This window comes from Sorex araneus, chromosome 2 (assembly GCF_027595985.1).
Source record: "Sorex araneus isolate mSorAra2 chromosome 2, mSorAra2.pri, whole genome shotgun sequence".
NCBI lineage: Eukaryota > Metazoa > Chordata > Mammalia > Eulipotyphla > Soricidae > Sorex > Sorex araneus.
Window position 1 is genome coordinate 274374548 of NC_073303.1, and position 26076 is coordinate 274400623.

Sequence of the window (26076 nt, forward strand, 5' to 3'; positions counted from 1 at the left end):
CGGTGCCGAAACTCCATCCCCCCACCATGCTGAGACTCACCGCCCCTCCCCCCCACTGTGGTCTCGCCCCAGCAGCCACAGGACCGGGCACATGTCCAGTGGCTCAGTCAGTGGTTCTCACCTCCGGCCCCGCCTGCCCCTTGCCTGCCCACCGTCCATCCTCCTCCCCGCTCTGTTCTGCTGGGGACAGCCTGCAGCCTGGAGGGCGGGCCTGGCCTGGTCCCCAGGGGCCTGCGGGAACACCCCAACCTGAGAAGCAAAGTGGTCACCTGTGTCCCTTGCCCCCAGGGACACCCCAGAGGCCCCATTGGCATGTTTCAGCCGTGACGTTAGGTTGGCTCGTTTACTCCTTATTTTTACTTTGGGGGCCTTCCCAGCAGTGCCGGGGGCCCGGGGCCACTCCCTGGTGTTTCTCGGCTGACTGGATGACTCAGTGCTCGGGCCAGGGGGGCTGGAAGTCACCAGAGCCGTGCCCACCCACGAGCGAATGCGAAGACCCCCCACCTTCCGCCTGCTGCTTCCAGGTTCCAGCTGCTGCCCCGGCTGTTCCCGCACACGTGAGCCTCCCGAGCCTTCCACGGGAGCGATACAGATCTGGCTCCCGCGCCCGGCCCTGAGCGTTTCTCTTCACCTAACAGGCAGCCGTTTCGGCTCCAGCCAGTGCCCCTTCGTCACGATTCAGCGCCCTGGGAATGCCGCGGGTCACCCGGCACATCCCTGGCCTTGAGAGGGGCCACGGACCCCAGTCTCAAGTGACCAGGCCAGGCTGAGCCCCCGGGAAGGCTCCTGGGGGTGCCGAGAATCAAAGCACGAGCCAGGGAAGGTGACTCAGAGGGCTGGAGTGCAGGGTCTGCGTACGGGAGCTTCCGGCTTGTTCCCCAAACACACACACACACACACACACACACACACACACACACACACACACACACAGTCCCACTTCAGAAGGAGGCTATCACAGTGGCAAGCAGCTTTTGTGGACTGTTGTTGACGGAGTTTGGTCCCTCCCTCGGTGGCAGGTGAGGTATGGTGACAAACATTTGGGTGTATTTTTTTTTTTAATTTTTATTTTGTATGGGCTGGAGCGATAGCACAGTGGTAGGGTGTTCGCCTTGCACGTGGCTGACCCGGGTTCGATCCCTCTGCCCCTCTTGGACAGCCCGGCAAGCTACCGAGAGTATCTCGCCCCCACGGCAGAGCCTGGCAAGCCCCCCATGGCGTATTCAACATTCCAAAAAACAGTAACAAACAAGTCTCACCATGGAGACGTTACTGGTGCCTGTGCAAGCAAAATCGATGAGCAACAGGATGACAGTGATAGTGACGGAGAACCACACCCAGTGATGCTCGGGGCTTGCTCCTGGCTCTGCACTCAGGAGTTACTCCTGGCAGTGCTCAGGGGGCCTTAGGGAATGCTGTGGATCAAACCCCAGTCGGCTGCGTGCCAGGCCAGTGACCTCCCCGCTGTGCTGTCACTCTGGCCCTCATAACAAATATTTTGAAAAGGTGGGAGCCTGTATTCCTAAAATAGGTCCAGTATTCTAACGTTTGACCAAAAATGGGTGTGTGTGTGTGGGGGGGGAATCCATACCCCAGGGGCTCGGGACGTGGCACCTTAGCGGCGAGCTTGCCTTGCACGCGTGGGGCCCCGAGTCTGCCTCCCCGCACCCAGGGACACGCGCAGGCCACAGCCTCCTGGCCCGTGAGGGCCGGCCACCCCCTCCCCCTCGCCCAGGCTGCCGGCTCTCCCGTTTGCAGGCGAGCCATGTAAATACGCCGCGCAAATGTTTGTTCTTACGATCACGGCTGCCGCCAGCACCGGCCGCATCGCACCCAGCCCAGCACCGAGCTTGTGGAGACTCGGCGAGCACTTGAGCCCGCAGCCGCCTTTCGAGAACCGCGTCAAGTCCAGCCACTTGTGTCTGTCCACAGCCCCTGCTGGGAGATTTACGCAGCCTGATCGCCGAGGCCCGCGGGTCCCCCCCCAGCAGTCGTGTGTTGATTTTCCCCGAGAGAGCCACTCGCTCGGCTGTGCGGGGCCTTTCGCCTGCGGCCGCCGCTGCTCGGGAGAAAGTCCCGTTCACGGCATAAGCGCGCTGCAGTGGCCAGCTAGGAAGCCTCGTCTTTCAGCTCCAGCCAGCCCGCTCCCCGGAGCCTGGACTGAGACCCACCCTCTGACGGGCTGGTCTCTCTTCTAGTTTTTTCTTGAGCCTGTAATTGTGTTATACTTGACGACTAGGCCTTTGCTTTCATTTAAAAAAAAATGAAAAAAGACAGTCACTTAGAAGATAAAAAATTCTGTCATAAACAGACCACCTGGGAGTTGACTTGTGGTGTTGATGAGGCTGTGAGACCGGGGTCATGTAAGAGTGAAAATTGGGGTGGGGGGGCTGGAGAGATAGCACAGAGGGTAGGGCATTTGCCTTGCATGTGGCCGACCTGAGTTCGATTCCCAGCATCCCATAGGGCCCCCCGAGCACCACCAGGGGTCATTCCTGAGTGCAGAGCCAGGAGTAACCCCTGAGCATCGCCGAGTGTGACCCCCCCCCCCGACAAGAAAAAAAAGTTTAAATAAAAAAAGAGTTTGAGGAAGGCGCTAGCAGCCAGCTGGCTGAGGACGGGGGGGGGGCGGGCAGGTGAGCCTTATTTGTGGGTGAAACACTGTGTGGGATCAGGGGTCCGCACCACATGTATCTCTTACACACTGCCAGGAGGAGTCCCTGAGCACCGCTGGGAATGACCCCAAACACACGTGCTATTTGGGACATTCATCCTAGCCTCTACCCATCCACTGTGGCACAGAACAGCTGAACTATCTTCCCCCTAACTTTCACACAGTCAACTGCAGGCGGGTAAAGGCTAGGGATCTCACACACACACACATAAACACACACACAGACACACACAGACACACACAAACACACACAGACACACACATACAGACACACACAGACACACATACACATACAGACACACAGACACACACACAGACACACAGACATACACACACAGACACACAGACACACACAGACACACACACAGACACACACAGACACACAGACACACAGATACACAGACACACACACAGACACACACAGACACACACTCAGACACACACAGACACACACAGACACACACTCAGACACACACAGACACACACTCAGACACACACAGACACACACACAGACACACACAGACACACACAGACACACACTCAGACACACACAGACACACACAGACACACACAGGCACACAGGCACACACCCTACAGAACGAGCTTTCGGTAGAGGGGAAGACCCTGGAGTGTAAATACCGCAGAGAGGATCTGGGGTGTCAGCACCGCCCCTGCCCTCACCGCCCCTTCCCCTGCGCCTCCCAGAGCTCTCCGGTCTCATCAGGACCGGCCCCCTCGAGGGGCAGCCTCTGCCCGTCTATGGTGCGGGGGTCCTCCAGGCCCAAAGGGTGAACCCACCCGCCACGGCAGCGGCGTCTGCACCCGGAGTCCCGGCGCGGGGAGAGGGGGCTGCCGCCCCTCCCCTCGGGACTCCGGCTCCGTGGCGGGTGCACTCGCTGCCCCCTGACTGCCCCCTGAGGGAGCGTGTTGCCCACACCAGGGTGCTCTGGGCCTGCTCCGGGCTCTTTGCCCACAAGGAGGCCTTTGTCTTGGCCCATTTCGATGCCAGGGTAGCTCGCGGCTTGCCCTGGGTCCATCCAGTCCCTCGTCGGGACCCTGCTTTGGGGTGCTAGGAAGTGAGGGCGACTGAGGCTCGGGTCAAGAGAGCAGATGCCCGGGAGTGACTATCACTGGAGTCAGTCAACTCCCAAGTTACACAGGCACAGCATGATCTGCCTTCCTGCGCCTGAACTAAAAGGACCTTGCTCTGAGTTAACTATGCGAAGGACTCAAGGAGAAGAGAAAAGCGATATTTACAAATTAACGGGAGTCTGGTTAGGAGATAAAGGTGATTCACCAGCTGGGGAAGCAGAGCACAAAGAAAGAGTTCACAAGCAAACAGAGGAACGGGAGCACTGGGATGGGAGTAACCCAAGAAACCTAAGCTCCCTGTGGCAAGGTGGACAGGACAAACCAGTGCTGTCCTACCCCAGGTCGGCGGTGCCAGACGGGCTGGGAGACAGATCCAGACGACAGGCCTGGCAACGGGGACACGGCAGAGGGGCAGGGCCGAGAGAGATGGCAGCAGCCACCCCGTGTGGGCGGGAGGGAGGCCGGGCACCCCCCTGCCCTGTTCTTCGCTGATGCCAGCTGCAGAAGCCTCTCTGTGCCAAGGCCCCGGAGGGGTGCCGGGCCTTTCCGGGAAGACGCAGTGGAGGCTCGGTCAGCTCAGCCCGTGAGGGAGATGGTGTCCCCCCAGACCCCACTGCGCCTTCGGGTGGGGGGTTGCGGGGGTCAGGACACTCCCCCTGCCCCCCGCCTTGGCTTCTCTGTTTGTCCTTGCCCAAGTGTCAGACCCCAGGCCGCACGTGACGTGTGGTTTAAAGAGGAAGTGAGGGTGGCGATTATAGGCAATGCTTGACCTGTTCCGTTTTCTCTGAACCCGCCGAGATGGTTTCTCAGGGTCCCGGCCCGGGAGGCGTCTCCTCCTCCGCCCCTCTCACCGCCCCCACTTAACCCCTGGGGCCTCCCTCTGCAGTTACTCTCCATGCTGCCGGGATCCTGCCCCTGCGTGCTTTTCTCCCGGGCAGTTCCGACTCCCGCTGCCCTGGGCTCCCGGCGGTGTCTGTAAACTGCTGGCAGGCCCAGGCGCGCGCTGGCTGTGTGTCCTCGGGCACCTGGCCGACCCTCTCTGGGCAGTCCCATGCGTAGGTGGCTGAAACGCCCTCGAGCTTCGTGGCGTGCCGGAATGGGCCAGGCGGGTGGGTAGGGGGCTCGTGCATGTGTGTGTGTGTGTGGGGGGGGGGGTCCTTCCTTTCTGTTTGCTCAAAGAAGGTGGGTTCTGGGAGGCTGAGTGAGTTTATGAAGTTTCTGGACGGGACAGCGCCAGCTGATGTCCATGAGTGGGGCTCCCCCCCACCCCCGTCTCCTCGCTGGGGAACCGTGCGAACGTGGAGGGTCCTTGCGTGGGGCCCGCTTCTCTCCTCTGCCCGGTCGTGGCAGCCAGCAGCCGTGTGTCTGCGTGTGGTGGAACTTTCCCTCCCGCGTTTGGGCTCCGGGTCTCCCAGGATGGGGCTGTTCCCACCCTTCCCGCCCGCGACCCCTTTCTGGCCGAGAAGGTTTTGCACGAGCCTGGAGATAGGAAACTGCCCTAGTCGGTACTCCGAGGATGCTCGCTCGCTTTGTGCTCTTAGGGTAACAAACCATGAGGAAATTTATTTTTGCAATCACGTTTTTGCCACCCCCCCCCCCCGCCATACCAGAGCCTTCGGTCATGGAACCCTCGAGGGGGTTCGAGGCTGAATTTAAGAGTCTGCACCAGGGGCTGGGGAGGGTGTTTTGCCTTGCACATGGCTGACCCAGGTTCGATCCCCAGCATCCCATATGGGCCCCTGAGCACCGCCAGGAGTAATTCCTGAGTGCAGAGCCAGGAGTAGCCCCTGTGCATCACCGGGTGTGACCCAAAAAGCAAAAAAAAAAAACCTCTGTCTCTGTCTGTCTCTGTTTCTTTGTCTGTCTCTGTCTGTCTCTGTCTCTGTCTCTCTCTCTCCCCTTACTCCTCACTAGCCCCTTACTGGGTGGTTTTTGGGTTTTCAAAATCCGTTATGACTTTCGGTGCTGAAATGGACTGTACACCCCCAAGGGCAGTCCAGGCATGAAATGCTACTCAGGGCAGGTTGATCAGGGAAACGCTTGGAAAGAAACGGGATTGGGATTGCGGAGCCGAGCCCCGTGGTGGCGTGGCAAGGCTGCTTTCTCTTCCCTGGACAAACACCAGCAGCCGCGGTGTCTGTGGAGCGTGACCCTCTCTGGCCGCTGTTACTCCCCATTCGTCATCAGCGTTCGCCGGCGGCGGGTTGGGTCTCACCGGGCACGGAGAACGAGCAAACCCCACGGGCGTGTCTCGAGTCTCCGTTGGATGGTTCGCTGGGTTCCCGGGGGCACGCCTCAGGTCCGGGCGGGGCTGAGCGAAGGGCCCGCCCGGGGTGGAAAGGCTCTGGCTGGATGGGACTGCTGTGTCAGCCCCCTGTCCGCCCCCTCATGATCGTTCCTCGAACCCCGTGGCAGGGGGCAGCGTGCCCGTGTTTCCCAGCCTTCCTCCTCCTCTGTGCCGAGTCTTGGGGCTCGGCCAGTTCTGAGAGGCGCTCGGTGACGGTTTTCCCGCATGTGACAGGAACGCTGGGGCCACACGTCTGAGGAGAGATGCCAGCACGTGTCTCTTTGTTCTGTGCCGTGAGGCCCCGTGTCCGGGCCTGTGGCAGCTACGCCTCCTCCGTGCGCGTCACTGTTCTCCACACCGTTTTCAGGGGAGTCGCCCAGGTGCAGCCTCTTTCTGGAGCCCATGGAGACGTTACTGGTGCCCGCTCGAGCAAATCAGTGAGCCACGGGATGACAGTGATACAGTAACAGTGATGCAGTAACTCACGAGCGTGAACTTGGCCCACGCTGCAGCTATGGGGTGGGTATCTGCTGGGCAGGCAGGGGAGAAGGAGCTCTCTGGGCACCCTGGCACCGGGAAGCTGTTGCTTCAGCCCGGGCCCCCTCCTCGCACCAGCTCCACCTTTCCCTGAGCCCAGGCCCTCTGCAGGACACATCCCTCTCCCCTGCGGTGACAGTGGTGAGGGATATGGCGGGAACCCTCGTTTCCTGCCCCACCGCAGGGGGAACAGAGGTATCTAGGCAGTGAGCGGGGATCCATCACCCACCTCAGTTTACCGCTGAAACCTCAGTAAGCACTTTTCAAGCCCAGAGACCCCATTTTCTCCTCGGACATAAGGCGCTGGCTGGCGAACACGAACATCTCAAGATTTAAGCCTTCACGTTCATTATCAGATGCTGGGAGAACAGGAAGGGCCACGGACGCACGCACGCACGCATGCATGCACGCTACGGCCCACTCCGAGGAAGGCCTCCTGCCGTTGCAAAGGCCAGAGAGACCCTCCAAGGAGAGGGCAGAGGCTCAGCGGCCAAAAGGACCAAGGATTCTGAGCACCCGGTTCCAGAGGGCCGTCACACCGGATTGGTGAGGAAAACTCTAGAAAATGCGCCATGTCGTTATTCGGCAGGGAGAGGCAAAGGACAGTGGCGAGATGCGCCTCAGACACGCGGGGAAGGCGGGAACCCCAGACTACACTGCCGGGTGGACGCCGGAGCGTGAACTGTGACGGAAGATGGATCGGAACCATTGATGCTTTTGTTGCTTTTCAGTGGTGCGGGGGACGGTGAGCTGGGCCCGGGGGAGCCTGGGGGTTGCACGAGGGCTGGGCCGGCGTCGGCCGTGTGCGCGACTATGCCTTAACCCCTGGACAGTCTCTTCAGCCCCATGACTGATAGTTTCAGGACCTCTTGATCTCACTCTTTCTGCCCTGGCGAGAGGCTGGGTGACTCCAGTCACTGCACTGCACTGTCGCACTGTCGTCCCGTTGTTCATCGATTTGCTTGAGCGGGCACCAGTAATGTCTCCATTGTGAGACTTGTTGTGACTGTTTTTGGCATCTTGAATATGCCACGGGGAGCTGGCCAGGCTCGGCCGTGCGGGCGGAATACTCTCAGTAGCTTGCCAGGCTCTCCGAGAGGGACGAAGGAATCGAACCCGGGTCGGCCACATGCAAGGCGAACACCCTACCCGCTGTGCTATTGCTCCAGTCCAATCACAGGTCTGGTTCTTGTGCTTCAAGACGTTTGCCTGAGAGAGAGGGAAGCGACGGCCTCTCCTGCTCACAGCCCACAGGCCTAACTGTTTTCTGGCAGGTGAAATGGGCAGGCGAGTCCCGGATGGCGCCCGGTGTCTCCGCTGAGGGCCGTCCTACTGTGTGTGGAGATAAGCTGTGGTGAGAGCGCGTGTGTCCCCTGAGACTAGACAGGGGCACGAGGGTCCCGTTCACGCTGGAGGAAAGGGTGGCACTGGGGAGCCATTGCCGGTGGCAAGACTCAGTGACGTCAGGGTGTCTCTGTGTCTCTGCTGTTTCTGTGGGACACACGCCCGAAATGAAGTGGCACTCGAAGTCAGGGTCGGAAGCGTGTCCTTGGGGCGGTAAGACCTGGGGTAGCTGGGGTGTGGGGCCGTGGCAGAGAAGGCTTTGCCCGTGGCCATCTGCGCATTCACCCCCTGCCACCTCAGAGGGGTGAGCCCGCCAGGAGAGGTCCCTGTGTGTGGTGCCAGTAGGAAGCCCTGGGCACAGCCGGGTGTGGCCCCAAAACTAAGCCAAGAAAGAGACCAAGAGGAGAACACAGCGAGCATGGTAGGGGACTGGACACTCGGTGACAGCACCAGGACGGGACCCTCGGTGACAGCACCAGAAAGAGACCCTCGGTGACAGCACCAGGAAGGGACCCTCGGTGACAGCACCAGAAAGGGACCCTCGGTGACAGCACCAGGAAGGGACCCTCGGTGACAGCACCAGGACGGGACCCTCGGTGACAGCACCAGGACGGGACCCTCGGTGACAGCACCAGGACGGGACCCTCGGTAACAGAGCACCATGTCTGCCGAGTCCGCCCTCCCCTTGCTGAAGCCGTGGACTCCTCCAGGCCTCGCCCGCCTCTGTGTTTTGGTTTCCCTGGAACCCGGGCCCTGCGTCCCTCCCTGTATCCCGAGCTCCTGTCTTCACTCCTAGCCGGTGGTGTCATTTGTAAGATTAAGTCCTTTTAGTTTTGTGTTTGGGCCACACCTGGTGGTGCTCAGGGCTTACTCGGGGCTCAGAGATCACTCATAGTGGGGCTCGGGGGACCCTAAGGGGTGCCGGGGCGCCCACCCAGGTCAGCCACGTGCAGGGCGAGAGCTTTGCCCACCAGGCTGTCTCTCTGCAGCCCTGGGTGATTAAGTCTTTTTTTTTTTTCAGTTTTATTGAGTCACCGTGAGACAGGAGATATAAGGGTCAGGAGGATTGCCCCATAGCTGGAAGCCTGCCTCGTGAGCGGAGGGAGAAGGCAGCTGGGAGAGAGAAGGAGCACTAAGAAAATGCTGGCGGGAGGGATCTGTGGGGGTGGGGGATGTGTGCTGAAAGTAGATAACGGGCGGTTAAGTCTTACACGCAGCCGCGCCTCTTTCCTCGGGCGTCCCTAGGGGCAGGTGGCTTTGCACGCAGCTCCCCGAGCGAGTGCCAAGCCCATGGCCACGTGCTGCTGTGACCAGGTGAGTTTGGCCACCTGTGTGGGACGTGGGTTGGGTCTCAGTGCCTGCGTGTTTGCTGAGTCCCCTGCGCCCAGGAGCAGGCAGGATGTCATGCCTTCACTGTCGGGGCGCAGCCATCAGGCCCGGGACGACAATGGCAGTCGTTCTTCTTAGATTTGATTTCGCGGTGTCAGGGGTGACCCCCGGACCTCTCACGTGCAAGGCACGTGCTCCGAGTGCTGTGCTCAGAAGCCCCACGGGGGCCCTAGGTAGTGATGTAGAGTGGTTAGGTCACTTCATGGCAGCGCTGTTCACCTTCATCGTCTTGCTGTGCAGAGTTGCTGCCCCTGCTCCTCCCAAGGGTGCCCCTCCGAGGTCCTGCGGCACCCTGGTCCCCATCTCCCTTCCCCGCCCCCTTCGGCCTCCTGCCGCTGTCTGGTAATCTCAGTTCTGCTGTGAAACCCCGAGAGCTTGTCATCATTCGATACTGGTCGAGAAAATCTCGATTCTCTCTTCACAGAGGCAGACGCAGAGGGCACAGTGTGGGGGACACGCCGGGTTCGAGCCTGTTTGGTTTCTCGCCACGGCTGCTGTCCCCGTGGAACCGTGTCGCGGCTGTGTCCCTGGGAAGGCAGACTGCGGGAGCGAAGGCGCCTCAGGCCCGTGCCGGGAGCTGTGGGGGCCGCGGGCAGATGGAGAGGGAGGCGAAGGGAAGAGAGCGACCTTGGGGCCACATCCGAGGGGCCGGGGAGACCCCCGGGGCACACACGCCAGAATCGGGAGGCCCCTGGGCTTGATCCCCTGCACTGTCTCCTGAGCACTGGGCCCCCAGCCTGCCGCCCCCCCAGCACTGCTAGGGACGCCCCCCTTCCCCAGAGTCAGGTTTAAGTCAGTGGGGGCGTCTGATCCGCAGAGAGAGGGGCTGGTTCCGGAAGGCACGCCCGGTGCTCTTGACTTCCATGCTCTGGCTTTAGAAGCGCAAGGACGGAGGGCAGCCAACGTAAACATGCATTTGTTTATCTATTTCTGCTTTTGGGGTCCGCCCGGCGATGCTCAGGGGTCACTCCTGGTTCTGCACTCAGCAACTACTCCGAGCCAGAGGGAGAGCCAGAGCCCGGTGGCCTTTCTCGCGCCACTTCCTGCGTCTGTTCGAGGACAACGGATGGGGTCTGACTTCGCCCCTCTGTGAGCCCTCCGGGCGCGGGGCTCAGGGAGTGTGTGTGTGGGGGGAGGCGGGGGGGTACTTGGGACTTGCTTCTGTGGGTGTGGGGTGCTCAGGGGGTGCCGGGCTCTCCCTGGCTCCCCGCTGGGCTGTGCTGGGGGGGAGATGGTTCGGGGACCCAGCTCGGGGGTCTGCGGGCAGAGCATGTGCGCCAACCCTGAGAGCCGCCCCCCCCCTCTCAGCAGCTGCTTCCAGTGCGATTCCCACGCCGTGCTCACAACCGAGTTCCCAGCTTGGGAAAGCCCCCCCCCCGCCCCCGTCTCCGGTCCCCACTCCCAGAACAGGATTCTCACCCAGGATGCCGGGATGAGTTGAACGAGCCCCGCCCTCCGGCGTCTGTCCGTGGGGGGCTTGTTGGTGGCAGGCGGGGTGCAGGGGTGCGTGGGGTGTGGCCGTGGCCCGAGTGAAACTGTGCAGGCGGGCTTGTGGCGGAATTAGCTGGCAACTGTGGTCTGGTGCCCCCCCCCACCCCTGCTGCCTGCTTCCTCCGCTCCTGGGCACCCTGGCACCTCCGTGCCCCCCGCCCCTCTCCCACTTCCCGTCCTGGCGCTCACTCTTTGAGCCTGGCTACTTCCTTCCTGAGCTGTGGCAGCAGGACTGTGCCTCCGTTTACTGAAGTAAGCCTGGACGGGGTGTGTGTTGGTGGGGAGGGTTGATATTTAAACCTGCGTGTTCGCAGACCTCATCCAAGGTTCCTCGGTGAAGGATGTCCCTTGGGGGTCGAGTCTGCTAAGCGGGGACAGAGCAGCCCCCAGGGCACGTCTCTTTGCTTTCCCACCCGTTTCATCTCAGACTTGTTTGCTCCGTGGGATACGTTGTCCTTAAAATGTATCTGTTTGTGGCAGCGCGCAGGGCTGTCCTGGCAATGAGTTCCTGCGGCAATAAATTCCTCTGGTGTCATTTAAATGCATAAAGTTCACTTGTAATTTGCAGCTGTTTGAAATTCTTTCCCTGAGTAGCCATAAAGTCCAACAGCCGTGAAGCTTGTGAGCTCGAGGTCTTTTGCTGGCAGAGGAGTCTTGCTCTTTGCATCTGATCTCCCCCAGAGGCAAATAAATTTCCTAATCGACCATAGTAGGCTTCACTTTCCCCAAAAACAGGAAGAGCAAAAGCTATGAGGTCTGTGTCCAGGTAGGTATGAGAGAGAGAGATGACTGTAGCACTGTCGCACTGTCCTTCAGTTGTTCATCGATTTGCTCGAGTGGGCACCAGTAACATCTCCATGGTGAGACTTGTTGTGACTGTTTTTGGCATATTGAGGACGCCACAGAGAGCTTGCCAGGCTCTGCCGTGCGGGCGGGATACTCTCAGTAGCTTGCCGGGCTCTCCGAGAGGGACGGAGGAATCGAACCCGAGTCGGCCGCACGCAAGGCAAATGCCCTACCCGCTGTGCTATCGCTCCAGTCCAGATATATATGTATACCCACACACTCTCGTGGTGGCCGGCACTCTCTCTCTCTCTCTCTCTCTCTCTCTCTCTCTCTCTCTCTCACACACACACACACACACACACACACACACACACACACACACACACAAGTGCTAGAGCAGAAACTGACTCTGGCCTGTAAGAAGACAGGCATTTGCGATGCTCCTTCAAAAGAAAAGCGTTTCCTCCTGATCACTCTTCACCACAGACACAGTTGAGACGGCGCCGTGAGAAACCATAATTATTCTTACTTCCCAGGAGAGGGAAATCCTCGCACCTGGGTCCCGGGGTAGGAGTGAGCAAAGCTCTTGCTGCCCCACGCAGTGACGGTGCTCGTGCCACCAAGTCCCCTCTCGCCAGAGTCGGAGTCGCTGCCTCTCACCCCCCACTGCCATCCCCCGCGTCCCCGGACGGGGTCTTACCTGCCTGCAGGGGGGTCTCTGATCCGGCGGGGCGCGCCCGTCGGGGCTCATGGGGCCGGCCTGGCTGTCCCCGGCTCGGCTGAGAGACGCGGGCTTCTTGCTGGTCTTCGACAGCAGATGGAAATCAGGAACTGGCCTCGGCCGCGAGATGGGGGGCGGCCACCCCCTCGCCACACGGCAGTGCCTGAGCCGAGGTCGGGAAACGCAACCGAGGAGGAAGTGCGCCTCGAGGTGGCAGGACCGCTGTGGGCGCCGGGCTGCCCTCTGTCCGCGTTCCTCCGCACGGCCCCCGCCCCCCGGCCCACCCTCCTCGCCCTGTCCCCATCTCACTTGGCGGAGTGGACGGGCAGGCAGGGACCCCAACAGCTCCTTGGGAACACGGGCGAGGGGGGATGGGTGGGGCTCCCGCCCAGGTGGTCCCCCGCGCAGGGGGCCCTGAGGGAAGGCAGGACTGGAGCAAAGATGCCTCTGCTCGTGTCGCCCTACCTCAGTTTCCCCCCCAGGAGTGTTAGCGTTCAGGCAGGCCCATGCGTGTCTGTCCGATTTCAGCCCCCCCCCCCCTGCCGGGCCCCCGCAGCCTCTGAGTAAGTTCCTGCTGGGCGCGCCCCTTCCTCCTGCAGCTCGGCCTGCAGAGCCTCCGGCTGTGGCTCAGATCAGATAAGCAGGACAGAGGGGGAGGGAGGTGCTCGGTGGGGGCCACCAGGGCTACCCGCGCTGCTGTGCTCAGGACGCCCCGCAGTACCCCGGTCAAACTCAGTCGGGGGCCTCGGACGCTCTGGGTGCGTGACCTGCTCGCTCCTGCGGAGAGAAGCCCCTGCAGGGGTGTGGTCCCTGAGAGCCAAGTGTGCCACCCCAGCGAGCAGCACGGGTCTGCCAGGGCCAGGGCCAGGGCCAGAGTTAGGGTCAGAGGGGCTCACGCGTCCGAGGGTCGGGTCTGGCCTTGTGTGGTGCTCAGGACATGTGTGTGTTCTCCCGAAGAAGGCAGCACACGTGTGACTCTACTCCCAGACGGGGCTGCCCAGGGGGTGATGCAGGACGGGGCGAGTGGCCTCCGGAGGAGGAGGGGCTGGGCAGCAGGAGCCCGGGACGGGCGGGGAGGCCGGGCTGCCGTCACCTCTGCATCTCAGCTCCCCCAGGGAGATGGACGGGGCTGTGGGAAAACACTTGCTCTGCATGCGTGTGTGTGTGTGTGTGTGTGTGTGTGCGCGCGCGCATGTGGGGGGGGTGTGTGTATGTGTGTGTGTGTATGCATGTGCGGTGTGTGTATGTGTGTGTGCATGTGGGGTGTGTGTGCATGCATGTGGGGGGTGTGTGTGCATGCATGTGGGGGGGTGTGTGCATGCATGTGGGGTATGTGTGTATATGTGTGTGCATGCATGTGGTGTATGTGTGCATGTGTGTGTGTGTGTATGTGCGCATGCATGTGTGCATGAGGCCCTGGGCTCCGGCCTGGCATCACAAAGAATAACAATTAACAAACAAACAAACCCCAGAAAACCGTGGCATTGTATAGACAAGGTAGCATGTCTGGGGGCCGTCTGGGAGTCCCCATTCTCCAGGCATGCGTGTCCCCCCCACTCCGCCCTGGAGAGCTCCTCTCTCTCTGCCTTGGGCGTGACTTGATCTGCTGACTCCTCTGCCGTCGGTTTTTTTACGGTCCCCACGGGTACTCCCAGATCAGTGCTCAGGGGTCCCTCTCGGCAGTGATGGGGGGTGGGGAGAGCAGGCGGTGCCGGGATGAACCTGGGCACCTGTGTGTGCAGCGCGTGCTCCACCCATAGTGCTCTGGAATGACAGAGGTGGGCTGGTACCCTCAGGTCTGCTCAGGGGGGAGCCCCTCTTGGAATGCCTGCAGGATACTCGTTTCTTTTTATTTTGTTATTTTGTTCTCTGCAGTGTTTGGTCTAAGCCGTGAGTTCATCGTCCCTTGTTTATTTTGAATTAGATCCTTTGACAGGAGGTTTATCAACACAAACCATGACTTAGCTCAGCACTGGCCTCCAGTACTTAGTACAGCACAATCACAGGCGTGCTGAGATGGAGGGTTCCTGTGTGTTCAGAGGAGAAACAGAGGCACATAAAGGGGCCCCGTCGTAGCACTCCTGCCTCGTAGGTGTCAGGCCCGAGTTTGATCCGCCCTTCACATACACTCACACTCACCCACACATGCACACACACTCACACCCACACACACTCCCCAACAGTCACACACACATGCACACACACTCATACACACTTACACGCACACTCACACACTCATGCACAAACTCGCACTCATCCGCACTCACATCCACACACTCACCAACACTCACATGCACACACACACACTCATACACTCACACACTCACACATTTATACACTCACACACATTCACACACACACAGTTATTTTCTTGGTCTTGTCAAATCTCTGTTTCGGTAGTGCTCAATAGTTCTCTGTTCCCGGTGCTCCGAATGCTGCGAGAGTTCACCCCAGTCATCTCAGGCCTCACCTGCACCCAACACGCACGCGCTGGTGTCTGTCTGTCCGTCTGTCTGTCTGTCTGTCTGTCTGTCTCTCTCTCTCACACACACACACGCACACACACGCACGCACACACAGTTCTCTTCTCTGGTCCCATTTCCAGGCCTGACCCCGCCGTGTCAGTAACAAGTGGGATACACTTAACCCTCCCCTGTGGATTCTCGCTACAAACAGAGCGAGTGCAGCCCGCCACCCCCCAAACCCCCCAAGCCCCAGGGCCTGTTACTATCTCCAGGCATTTCTCTCCGGCCTGCCAGCAGCTCCCCTTAGAAGCTGACTGGGGGGCGGGGGGAGTGGTGCTGGAGCGACAGCACAGCAGGTAGGGCATTTGCCTTGCACACGGCCGCGGGTTTGATTCCCAGCATCCCATATGGTCCCTGAGCACTGCCAGGGGTGATTCCTGAGTGCAGAGCCAGGAGTAACCCCTGTGCATTGCCGAGAGTGACCCAAAAAGAAAAAAAAAAGCTGCCTTGGTCCTGCTTCTTGACATGACCCACTCCTGCTTTCTTTGCTTTTGAGGCCACACCTGACACCTGGCAGCGCGTGGGGCTACTTCCAGCCCTGTGCTGGTGGGGGCTGGGGGGTGGAACCTGGACCCCTCACTCGCAGCACTCAGCCTTTTGAGGCACAGGGGGTCTTAGTAGAAGAGTCGGGGTCCTCGTGCCGGGCTGTGAGAGGCTTCCCTGGCAGGCGCCCTCTAGCTGTGTGCGCGTGTGTGCGCGTGTGTGCGTGCAGTAACGCAGAGCCCAGAGTATCCCCGGAGATTGCAGGTCAGGGGCTCCAGTCGAGAGGCTGCAGGCTCCGGAAGCAAGTCAGCAGCACCGTCTGTCTGTCTGTCCGCCGGGGGGCTCTCGGGGAGGGGCTGTGCTGCTTTTTGCCTGGGTGGCAGCGGCAGACGGGAGGGGGATGGGTCGGGAAGAGCAGCCCTGGGGGTGCAGGGAGGGGAGACGCCCCCAGAGCTGCTCGCCCCCTGATCCGCCAGGGCCTGTGGGAGGCCTTAGCAGGCGTGCGCCAGCGGCCAGACTCTGCCGCAGGGTACTTGGGCCAAGGCTGGGTGCGGTGGGTGCTGAGGATACTCGCCCAGGTGCAAGGCTCGGGGGGGAGGGCTCAGTACTTGCCCGGGCGTGAGGAGGGGCTCAGTACTTGCCCGGGTGCAGGGTGCGGTGCTGAGTACTCGCCCGGGTGTGTGGAGGTGCTGAGTACTCGCCCAGGTGTGGAGGTGCTGAGTACTCGCCCGGGTGTGGAGGTGCTGAGTACCCGCCCGGGTGTGTGGAGGTGCTGAGTAGGTTTCCTGAGTTGCTGGTATTCACTGGAGTTTTAACCTACATATCTGTTTGGTTTTGTTTGGGGCCACAGCCGCAGTGCTCAGGGATGTCCCCCTCAGCCGCAGTGCTCGGGGATGTCCCCCTCAGCCGCAGTGCTCAGGATTCCCCCCCAGCCGCAGTGCTCAGGATTCCCCCCCAGTCGCAGTGCTCGGGGATGTCCCTCCACAGCTGCAGTGCTCGGGGATGTCCCCCCAGCCGCAGTGCTCGGGGATGTCCCCTCAGCCACGGTGCTCCGGGATGTCCCCCAGCCACAGTGCTCAGGGATGTCCCCCCAAGCCGCAGTGCTCGGGGCTGCTCCCCGCGCAGTGCCCCTGCAGCGGGTCTCTGCAGGGGCCCGAATGCTGGCCTCGGGGCCTGTCCCCTGCTCGTGGCCGGGCCTGACTCTGGTGCCGGGCCCGGGCCCAGCCTCTCGCCGCTCCGCACCGCCAGCTCTCCCCCTTCCCGGCAAAAAAAAATGAGAAAAGTTAAACTTTGATTGTCACAGAAACAAAACTCTGGGTGCTCCTGTAGTTCCTCTGGGTTGAGTATTTTTGGGAAGAGAAGAGGGGAGGGAGCGAGGAGCCCCCTGGGGACGCACCTCCCCGTCGCCGGTGACCCCCGTCCTCCGTCACTCTCTGGAGCTGATGCTGGGCCTCGGCAGCCCCTGCCTTTCCCACACACCCAGTGGCGGGCAGTGTCTGTCTGTCTGTCTGTCTGTCTGTCTGTCTCTCTGTCTGTCTGGGCTGCAGCCTTAGGGGTCCTGGGTGCCTGATTTTCTGATTGGAGGGAGGGTGTGTATGTGTGTGTGTGTGTGTGTGTGTGTGTGTGTGTGTGGTATGTGGTTTGGTGTGTGTGTATGGTGCAGTTTGTGGTGTGTGTGGTGTGGTTTTGTGTGGTGTGTGTGTGGTATATGTATGTGTGGTTTTGTGTGGTGTGTATGCGCGTGCTGTGGTTTTGTGTGTGTATGTGTGGTTTTGTGTGGTGTGTGGTGTAGTTTTGTGCATGTGTGTATTTGTGTGGTGTGTGTGGTCTGTGGTTTTATGTGTGGTATGTGTGTGTATGTGTGGTTTTGTGTGGTGTGTGGTGTATATGTGTAGTGTGTGTGGTTTTGTGTGGTGTGTGGTGTATATGTGTAGTGTGTGTGGTTTTGTGTCGTGAGTGTGGTGTGTGTGTGTGTGTGTGTGTGTCTGTGTCTGTGGTGGGTGTCTGTTCTGGGGTGAGGCGGGAGGTCACTCCCTCCTGTGTGCTCTGGCCCTGCAGGTTAAAACTAGGGCCCGGGGGCTGGAGCACTAGGGCAGCGGGTGAGGCACTTGCCCAGCACGTGGCCGACCCGGGTTTGAGCTCCGCTTCCCATGTGCTCCCTGAGCACCGCCGGGACAGACCCCTGAGTCCAGAGTGCTGAGCCCCACCCTGTGGCCCCCAAAGAAAATAGGATTCCCGAGTCTTTTCCTTTTTTTAAAGAAATAAGTGGTTTTGGATCACTCCTGGCTCTGCACACAGCAGTTACTCCTGACAGTGCTCGGGGGACCGTACCGGATGCCGGGGATCGAACCCAGGCCCAGCCCTCCCCGCCGCGCTGTCTCTCCAGCCCCAAGGATTCCAGGGCCACGTGAACGGTCAGATCAGTGGGGCCCCTGGAGGTGCTACGGAGCAGCAGGGGCCCTGGCCGGCCCCGGGGCCCTGCAGGCTGCGCTCTGGCCGCTGGTCCCGGCCGGAGTGGTGGACACCGCGTGGGAAGCGGCCCTCGGGGCTGCGGGGATCTGCCCCTTCCCCCCAGACCGGCTCCCCTGCCCTGTTCCTGTCAACCGGGGTGAAGGTCTGAGGGTGGGGGAAGGGTCTGTGGTGCGGCCACTTGGGGAACTTGGCCGAGAGGCGCCGCGGAGTGGGCGGGCACGTGGTTGCCGTGGCCTTGTCCTTCGCCCCGCCAGAGGGCGGCGGCCCGGGGGAGGCTGGCCCGTGACGGCAGCGGCGTGAGGCTGGGCAGTGTGTGTCTGGCCCGGGGTCCCTCTCCCGCTCACTGACCGGAGCACGTGGCCGGTGGCGAGGTGTGTGCTGTGTATGTGTGTGTCTGTTCCGCTGCCCACTGTCCCCAAGCCTATTGCGCTAGTCTGTTCATAAAAAGTATACACTGTGTTGCGGCCCTCACACGCCTGGTGTTGCGCCTCAGCCTCTGAGTCTTCACACCGGGTATGTGCCTCAGCCTCTGAGCCTTCACACCGGGTATGTGCCTCAGCCTCTGAGCCTTCACACCGGGTATGTGCCTCAGCCTCTGAGCCTTCACACCGGGTATGTGCCTCAGCCTCTGAGCCTTCACACCGGGTATGTGCCTCAGCCTCTCAGTCTACACACCCGACTGTGTGCCTCTACTCAGCCCTCTCACAGCCGACTGTGTGCCTCTACTCAGCCCTCACACACCCGACTGTGTGCCTCTACTCAGCCCTCACACACCCGACTGTGTGCCTCTACTCAGCCCTCACACACCCGACCGTGTGCCTCTACTCAGCCCTCACACACCCGACTGTGTGCCTCTACTCAGCCCTCACACACCCGACCGTGTGCCTCTACTCAGCCCTCACACACCCGACTGTGTGCCTCTACTCAGCCCTCACACACCCGACTGTGTGCCTCTACTCAGCCCTCACACACTCGACTGTGTGCCTCACTCAGCCCTCTCACAGCCAACTGTGTGCCTCTACTCAGCCCTCACACAGCCAACTGTGTGCCTCTACTCAGCCCTCACACACCCGACTGTGTGTCTCTACTCAGCCCTCACACACCCGGCCGTGTGCGTCTCTCCCCTGCCCATGCTCCCCGGGGCACGCCCTGCAAACTCTCTGAAGCAGGCGTTCCCGTGTCACAGCTGCTTTCCGAATCCCGGCCCCTTGTTGCCCACTTCAGAAAGTGGCGTCCCCTGAGGTAATGATGGAGGTGGCTCTCGGGTCGCGAGTCACGTTCCAGTAAGCGTGTGGCCCCTTCGCCTTCAGTGGCCAGCGAGTCTCCCCACGGAGCGCTTTCTCACCAGCCTAGGAGATTGCGCCCCGCCCTCCTGTCTCCCTTCCTGTCAGGACGTGGCTGCACACACAGGGCACCAGGCGGGCCTCGGTGCGGCCCTTCGGACACACACGCATCTGGGTGACTGGGGGTTTGGTCCCTGAGGAATCCCGCGTCTCCCGGCAGCACTGTGGGGACGTGACGACGCCCTCTCCCGTTGGCCTGGGGTTGGCTCCTCTGGCTGGTGACCCCTCCTGCCCCCGCTGCTCCCTCGCGTCTCCCTGAGGTCGCCTGCCCGTCATCAGGGTATTGACGTCCTTCCCCGCCCGCTCTCCCCGTGGTAATGCCGGGAACGCGTCAGGGACACACACGCATCCCCCTCGCCCCCCTGCCCTTCTTCCTAAGTCGGCGATCGGACAGAACCGTTGGCACACGGGCAGCGGATTGTGCGGCCACGTTACTCCCTCAGTGGCCGGTGATGAGGCCGGGGTGCTCGGGACGGAGAGCCAGAGGGGAGGCCTGGCCACGGCCCAGGGCGGCAGCAGCTCCCCCCACCCCGTGACCCCCTTCCCAGCCCCCGGACGCTTCCCGCTGGCATCACTCCTTGGATTCTGGGCGGGTTTGGGGGTGAACGCGCAGAAACCTTTCACTGGTGCCCCGTTTTTCACGACTCCCCCCCGCGTTCACTTACCGGCCCCCGAATGGCATCGGGACCCCCGGTTGCAGAAGCTCGGCAGCCGAGGGGCTCCGTCACGTGACCTCCCGGCCCCGCCACGGCCTTTGCGAGGAGAGGGAGGAGGAGAGAGTGACGCCCCCAGAACCGTGGTGTGGTCGGGGCCCCGAGATGGCTCAGGGTGGGGGGAGACAAAGCAAGGGGTGCTGGTGTGGGTGCAGACCGAGAAGGGAGCCGGTGATTGCGCCCGGCACGGAGAAAGGGCCGTCAGAGCACCATTGCCAGCCGTCCGTGTCTCAAATTGATGAGGTGACTTTTTCTTTTTTCTTTCCCCCGTGTGCGTCTCTAGCAAGACGTTTGGAAAATTCAGTGTCGGAGGATCACAGGGCAGCCCTCGCTTCTCACACTAAAGCTTCGTGGCCCTCGGATGCGGTTGTTTATGTGATTCCTTGCGGGGGGGCGCCCGCCCGGTGGTGCTGGGGGCTGCTCCCCGCCCTGCGCCCGAGCGTGTGTGGTGCAGGGTCACTCCTGGGGGTGCCCAGGGAGCCAAGCGATGCCGGGGGTCAGACCTGAGTCTCCGGCACGCAGAGCGCGTGTGTGTGGCCCATTCGCCGTTTCTCGGGTCCTTGGAGTCTTGCTGTCTAGGGCCCAGGGGCTGCCCCCGGCTCGTACCTGGGGGTTATTCTGGGCAGTGCTCAGGGGCTTGAACCCGGGCCTTCTGCAGATTATGCTCCATCCTGTTCAGCCTTCTCTCCGCCCCTCGCTTATTTCTCGGCCCGGGTGAGTCTAGTGTGTGCACGTAACCGGGCGTTCCCTGTGACGTGTATCAGTGTACAAAAACTCTATCAAAGTCGTATCTCGCCGGGAGTGCCCGGTGCTCTGCGGGCTTGGGTGCGAGCAACACGGAGATTCATCTTTCTGGTACGTTCTCTTGATTTGTCTTGGTAGATGTTTATTCTGCGATGGCGTTTCATGGTAGTATGGTACCTCGCTTCACAAACGAGCGCATAAAATTTTGGAGACACAGATTATTGGGTCTGGGTTCTTATTTGGGGGGCGTGGGGGGTCCTACATGGTGCTCATGAGGCCCCGGTGGGTGGGTGGGTGGGCACTGGTGGTTCTCAGCCCACTGGGCCAGGGATATGGTACCGCCGGGCCCTGCAGTGCTGGGACATGGGGCGGGGCGGGGGGGAGGGTACCCGTGCTTGCTCCAGGGCCCCGCCCGCTGGTGCTCCAGGCCGGGTTCTCTCTCGTTCGCTGACAGCCGGCTCGGCCCCCTGTCCTCAGAGACCTTGCGGTTTAGTTGATTAGTCACAGCCGAAGCATCGGGTTTGATTTGTAAGGACTATTTAAAGACCTCCGGAGATTAAGGGGATGAATCACGGGTTCAGCCCTAGTCGAACACCCCGTATGCCTCTGTTCGTGTGTTCCGAGTGATGTCGGCCGGTCTCCTGTGTAACACCCGAACCGCCGCTGGGCTTGGAGGCCGAGCCCCGGGCAGCCTGGGGGCCCGGCCCCACCCGGCCCTGTTCCCTAAACCCAGCTCGATCCAGCCTGGACTCTCATGCACTGCAGAGAGCGGCCTGAGGGGGCCGCCCTGGGCAGCCTCTGGCCTTGCCCGCAGGGAGGCTGGTCACTTGGGTCCAGCCATGAAATCATCAAAAACGTTATTTTTTAAATGTTTGCCTAGCAGACGGTGTGAAATCAAGTTGCAGTTTAGTTCTGGATCTTGAGTTTTCAAATGAAGAGGAAAATCGCGTGAAGCCTTAAGAGCAACGATCTTGGAGCGGTGGGCGGGACCACCCACTGAGCGGGGCGTGGGAGCTGGACCCCGGCAGTGCTCAGGGGACTGACTGACTGCCTCCTGGTGCCTCCGGACCCAGTGTCCGGCCCTGCCCCTCGGGGCGATCTCGTCAGCCCCACGTGTACTTTCATCCAGAGAACTGATGTATCTCGGCCTCCCAAGCAGTGCTCGGGGATCTGAGACTTCTCCCGAGGTTTCCAGCCAACCAGGCCCGCCGTTCAGTGCAGGGGCAGGGGTGACGGGCCCCGGGTGCCGGTGCCCTGGGCCTCCCCTGGGCGTGCTCTGGCCTGCAGGGCTGCTCGCTGCCGAGACAGGGAGGCCCAGGGTGCTGGGGATAGATCCAAGGTGGGCCCCATGACCCCCCGGACTCTCGCTCTTTAGGCCACCGTTTCACCTTTTGGAGAAAAAAATCACTTTAGGACATTTAAAAATATATATCATTGTGGGGGCTGGAGCGATAGCACAGCGGGGAGGGCGTTTGCCTTGCATGCAGCCAACCCGGGTTCGAATTCCAGCATCCCATATGGTCCCCTGAGCACCGCCAGGGGTAATTCCTGAGTGTAGAGCCAGGAGTAACCCCTGTGCATCGCTAGGTGTGACCCAAAAAGCAAATATATATACATATATATATATATATCATTGTGGTTAATAAGAATTCAAGAATATTCAAAAGAAAAAGTTGCAATTTCAATCTGATGAATTTCTTGAGGTTATTCGGTGTATTTTTGGAACCGTCAGTGTATTTATTTCCCTTCCCCCCGCCCCCTTGCCCTGGTTAATTAGGAAAGAGAAAATCCATATTTCCATATACCTTTACACCCTTACACCTTACCCCCTTACACCTTCGTACCCTTACACCTTTTGACCCTTGAACCCTTTACCCCTTCACACCTTGCACCTGACCCTTACACCTCACACCAGTGCGAGGAAGACACCCGCCATTCACGAGTGGCGTCACTAGATGGCGCCAGCGGGCCGCCAGGGCTGTGTTTCCCGCTCACCTGCGGGCGGGCGTCGGGTCTGATCTGAAGAAACGCTTCTTTCTGCTTCAGACGCCGCGTGGACGTTGCCCCAGACCAGCCCTGTCTTGCTGGCCTCTAATTTAATTCCTTTGAGCTGCAGTGCAAAACATGTACAAGGTACGAAACTGATCGACAAGATAGCGTTGCTTTTGGGAGTGCCGGCTTACGTCTCTTAGTCGCCTGCACCGAGCCCGGGCCGGGTGGGGCCCCTGTCCCCGGCACGTGCCATGAGTCCTGGCTGCTCTGCCGGCCCCCTCCTGTGCGCATTAGCCGGGGGTGGGGGGAGGGGAAGGGTGTATGAGATTCTCGTGACACCCACCCTTTATTTGGCCTTTGTTTTCGGACCCATTCCCCCAATTCCCCGCTGGGAGCATTATGGTCACTGTAGCACTGTCACTGTCACTGTCACTGTCATCCCGTTCCTCATCGATTTGCTATTGCTCGAGCAGGCACCAGTAACGTCTCCATTGCGAGACTTGTTGTTACTGCTTTTGGCATATTGAATACACCATGGGTAGCTTGCCAGGCTCTGCCGTGCGGGCGGGATACTCTCGATAGCTTGCGGGGCTCTCCAAGAGGGACAGAGGAATCGAACCCAGGTGGGCCACATGCAAGGCAAACGCCCTACCGCTGTGCTCTCACTATTTCATCTCCTAAGCTTCCCCCAGCCCTCGTTCCTGGGGCTTCTCTGGAGACGCTGAGGAAGCGGAGAACGGCAGAGGGGGGTTGGGGGGAGCTGGGCGGGGACTGGAGCTGGCAACACTGCCCTGGAAGGGTTTCCACACCAGGAGCTGGTTTGAGTGGGAGTTTTATAAAGAATATAAAGACTTTTCTTCTTTGAGATGATCCAACTCCTATTTCTCCCCTCTCCAAATGGTGCCATTTATTGCCGCCCGAAATACTGATTCATGTAGGGAAAGGTCGACTGTCGGTTGCCAGATTATCAGTCAACATTTTAAAAAGCCAATAGAAATCTTGATCTGTTCAGTGTGAGTGGGCTGGAGCAATAGCGCAGCTGGTAGGGCGTTTGCCTTGCACGCAGTCGACCCGGGTTCGATTCCTCCGCCCCTCTTGGAGAGCCCGGCAAGCTACTGAGAATATCCCGCCTGCACGGCAGAGCCTCGCAAACTACCCGTGGCGTATTCAATATGCCAAAAACAGTAACAACAGGTCTCGCCATGGAGACGTTACTGGTGCCCGCTCGAGCAAATTGATGAGCAAGGGGATGACAGTGCTACAGTGATACAATGTGAGTGGGAGTGTGATGTGTTGTGCGACTTCAAAGACGAGGACTGCAACACATGATTAATGCAATGCTAGTTTCCTTCCTGTAAATAATTAGGACTCGGGCGGGCCAGGATAAATCTCTTTCTGTGGTCACATTTTGTGGTCATTGGGGTAAAATGTCAGCACTGTGGTTTTGCTGTTTCTGTAGCTCTGTTTTAAATGGAGGGAGATGCTCCCTCCCCCCACCCCAGGTCAATATTTTAAGATGGCCCCTGGATTTAATAGTGTCATTTCAGGGACCGAAGTCCCTGTGACTTTAAACGTGCCCACTAACCCTCGCAGTTCAATTTCAGCGGCGTTCCAGGGGCGTGATGGTATTTTAAAGACCTCTGACGTGTCGAGTCCTGAATTAGAGGCTCGAGTGAGGGTGGGTGGGGGCGTTGGTAGATTCGGAGGTTTAATGGAGTGGGTCAGTGCCATTAAAGGTGGCTCGTGGTTAGTTTTTTTTTTGGGGGGGAGGGTCATGGAGAGGAGGAATTCTGGGGTGACCTGCATTGGCACGGTAGATGTCATTTTTGAAGGTTTTGGTGGCTTTCATGGTGGTGGGCAGGAGGCTCGGGTGAATCTGAGGGCGTTCTGCAGCTGTCTCACCCCTCCTTCCCTCGTGGCATAACCCTGGTCCATTTGGCACCCTCGCCCCGGGCAGGTGGCCACAGCATGGTCCTCTAGGCGTCTGCCCGGTGCCACACAGCCGGGGGCGTGGGGGTGGGGTGGGAGGGAGGTTTGTGCAAATGACCCAGCGAGGAGCGTGTTCACTGGGGTCAGGAGCAGCCCCAGAAGTGGAGGGGGTCTTGGCTGGAGGGATTACTGCCTTGATAGAGGTGCTCGGTTGGGCCCTTGCTCTGAAGCCCACCTGCCCCGTCCACTCTGCGGCCCGCCCAGAGGCCCCTAGTTCTGTTTTTGCGCCTTGCGAGTCTCCTCGCCGTGGCACGGCTCCCGCTAGCTCCCTCAGGCTCCCGCTAGCTCCCTCAGGCTCCTTGGAACGTCGCTGCCGGCCAAGGAGCGGTTCCTAGCAGTAAAGTGTCGTGCTGGTGACGGGCGTCTCCCTCCCCGGGTCTCCGGGCTCATCTGCAGTAAGCCGGCCCTCCCCCCTTCACTCACACGGGACGCAGGGGTGCAGCCAGCTGGCGGCGTCGCAGGAGCAGGCAGAGCCCGGGCTTCTATCCAGAGAGGGGAAACCTGCCCGTGCGTCAAAGGCCCCCCTCTGGGCTCCCTCTCTTGAACCCTGCCCTTCCGCCGAAGGTCCTTTCCCCGCTAGTGCCGTGTTGAAGGCGGGACGCAGGCTGGCTTCGCGCGCGGTCCCCGTCACACACCTCTGCAATCGTGGGCGGTCAACTCGGTGTGCTTGAACCGGGCTCCTGTATTCACTCCTCACCCCCGGACACCTTAAATGCCGTGCAGGGGAGTCAGAGGAGGCCGGGCGGCCACTGCCTGCTTACCCGAGTCTGGTTTTCTGAATACTCAGCTAGGTTTCTCCCCCCGACATCCCACGGCTGTTGAAACCCATGTCCTGAGACTCTCGTTTGCGGAGCAGGGCGTGTGAGCCCTCGGACCCTGTTCGCACCCGGAGACGGTGACCAGGGACAGCCCGGGTGGGGGGACTTGCCTGCAGGCAGCCAGCAGAGCCTGGCTCTCCCCTGCCCGTTGCTGGAGCCTCTAGACTAGAGCACTGCGCTCTCTGGGTGCTGCGAAAGTGGCCTCAAAGCAGTCCGTGGCCGGGGAAACGCCAGGCATCCCCCCTGCCGCCCCTGCTGCCCACCCCGAGCCTCCCAGCCATGACCCCTGCTTTCAGCTACCCCCCCTCACCCACCCCACTTCTATTATTTCCTTCGTTCCCACCTGCATCCAAGTTTCACATCTTTTTTTTTTTTTTTTTTTTTGCTTTTTTGGGTCACACCCGGCGATGCACAGGGGTTACTCCTGGCTCTGCACTCACGAATTATGCCTGGCGGTGCTCAGGGGACCATATGGGATGCTGGGAATCGAACCCGGGTTGGCTATGAATGCCCTACCCACTGTGCTATCACTCCAGCCCCTTCACATCATTTTTAAGTTCACTTTTTTTTGCGGGGGGTGTGTCTTGGTTTTTGAGCCACACCCAACAGTGTTCGGGGCGGCTGACTCCGGGTTCTGTGCTCAGGGGTGACTCCTGGCAGGGCTTGGGGGACCCCA

General features: G+C 60.4%; 1 protein-coding gene across 4 annotated transcripts in view; it reads left to right on the forward strand.

Annotated features, from left to right (window-relative positions):
• The window catches only part of MED12L (mediator complex subunit 12L), a 262569-nt gene that overhangs the window by 115502 nt on the left and 120991 nt on the right, over positions 1-26076 (forward strand). The window lies entirely within an intron of this gene.